Genomic DNA, 2,491 nt, shown 5'->3' with positions numbered 1-2,491 from the left:
TACGTAGTAGGGGCGCAGTGTTGGCTGAATGAGACTTGTGATATTCAAGGACATATGCTGCTGCATAGACATGAGTAGAATAGCATGATCCAAGACCTAGATGAAACATAGAAGTAACAATTAAATTGAGACACAAAAATTCCAACATTTCTTATCACAATAAGTATACAGTAAAACTACCAGGTGATTATTTATATATATATATATATATATATATATATGTATATATACACACACACACATATAAAAATAAATAATCACCTGGTAGTTTTACTGTAACAAGCACATGCACACATACATACATATATACATACATACGCACACGCACTGATTGACAATAGTTAGAAAATATCTCAATGTATAGTAAACATGATACATAATATGCCACAATGGTTAATGTTCTGTGAAGTAGATTTTATATGAAGTAATGTATTATTGTGTTCTTCTAATAATGAAAACCTGTCACTAAGTATTGTTTTGTTGGCTGGCTCAAAGTTTCTGCTATCGATTAGTCAGACTGGCTACAGTGGCTGGGCTAACATTAGCCATGTTAGCTAAGGCTAGCGCTTTCATTAGCTTTAAGTAGTTTATAGGCGGACATTTAGACATATTACTTTACTATCATATCGTAAGAGCCCCACGTGTAATTACTGTCTATATGCGTACATCCCAACAACATAACATAAATACGTTCCTTTACTTGCGGTAAAGTGTTAAGTTAGCATTGTCAATAAAGACAAAAAAATGTATACATTAACGGCAGTACTTGTCGTCAAACCAGCCCAGTGGCATTACATTTGCATATTCATCAGGGGGCGGTACCCATCCAACCATCTCTCAGTGCCATAACAATCTCAAGCGGCACATACCGTCGTGTGTCGGTGGAATAACAGCGGCATAATAGCAACATACCACTCCGAGAATCTGTATGCCAGTCTGGGGATGGGTATATACCAGTCTAGGGATCTTTATGCCAGTCTGGGGATTGGTATATACCAGTCTAGGGATCTGTATGCCAGTCTGGGGATCGGTATATGCCAGTCTAGGGATCTTTATGCCAGNGTACTAGCATGGTGTACCTAATAAAGTGGCTGGTGAGTGTAATCCTGAGACATGTACTGTATTATGAAACAGTAAAACATGCTACAGATATGACTGCGTCTTTGTGTCAAAATAAGGAGTTAAAACAGATAAATACAAAATACATATATGGACATCAGATTTACTGCTCTATTTACAGGAAGTAAACACATTACCTGTGTCCCTTATGAGTTAAGAAATCCCACTAAATTGTTAAAGAGCACGTTTGTCCTATTACATATCTAAAGAAAAAAAAACATGATGGCCAGAAGTAGAAATAGCTAACGGCACCAGAGAAGCTAACGGCACCAGAGAAGCTAACGACACCAGAGAAGCTAACGACACCAGAGAAGCTTTCTTTTCTTTTAATAAATTGAACACACATTAAAGAACATACAAGATCCTGTAGAGAATTAATACATATAATACTGTAGCAGGAAGGAAAAAGGAAGTGAGATCACAGCCTTGTCCACCTGAGCAGGAGAGGAAGGAGGGGAAGATGATAAATTAAGGGACACCTGTGAGCGGAACAGAGAGAGGGAAAATCAAACAAAGGAGACTTGAAGGAGGATGGAAAGGAGATGTGAGAATGGGAAACAAAAGAGGAAATAAGTAAAAGGGTGAACCCAGCACTGGATTAAATGAAAAGACAACAGTGAATTTACCCGAGGGACAAAGTGTTACAAGGACTGACTGGAAATGAACGGTAAGGAAACAACAACCTCAAACAAAAGCTGATCTCTGGAGCAGGTGGAAACAGACTGGATCTGCTGTGCTTTTCCTGCTTGGATTCAATGGCTGAGCTGAGGTGGATGACTCACTACCAGCAGATAAGTTCCTTTTTTTCCCCACAATCTCTGGCTTCTCCAAACTCGAGCTTCAAGCTAACCTGGGTCCTTCCCTCCCCCCTCACTCACACTGAACACACACTCTTCCACCTGAATTGATTTGAACTGAATTACATTCATACTTCCCCACTCACTCAAACACACACACACACACACACACACATTCGAACTGAACTGAACTGAATTCATACTCCTCTCAACACTCTCACCTATCTGAACTAAATGAACAGAACTGTAAACCTCTCTCTCACCCACACAGACACGTACACACACATAATTTCCTTTTATTTGTTTATGAGCTGAATGAATATTATTTGTATTTGAATTGTGTTTTCCTGTGGTTGACTACTGAATTGAATTGGATTTCTGTTTACTGCAGTGACACTGATGAATTAAGAAATTTTTGAGTTATTTGATTCTGTTTGATTGAATTAGAATTGTGTCATACGGATTACTGTTAATTTATTATGCTGATCTGTTCTGTACAACATCTATTGCACGTCTGTCCGTCCTGGAGAGGGATCCCCTCCTCAGTTGCTCTTCCTGAGGTTTCTAACGTTTTT

Source organism: Epinephelus moara, unplaced genomic scaffold (genome assembly GCF_006386435.1).
Source record: "Epinephelus moara isolate mb unplaced genomic scaffold, YSFRI_EMoa_1.0 scaffold1931, whole genome shotgun sequence".
Taxonomy (NCBI): domain Eukaryota; kingdom Metazoa; phylum Chordata; class Actinopteri; order Perciformes; family Serranidae; genus Epinephelus; species Epinephelus moara.
This window is presented reverse-complemented; position numbering follows the sequence as displayed.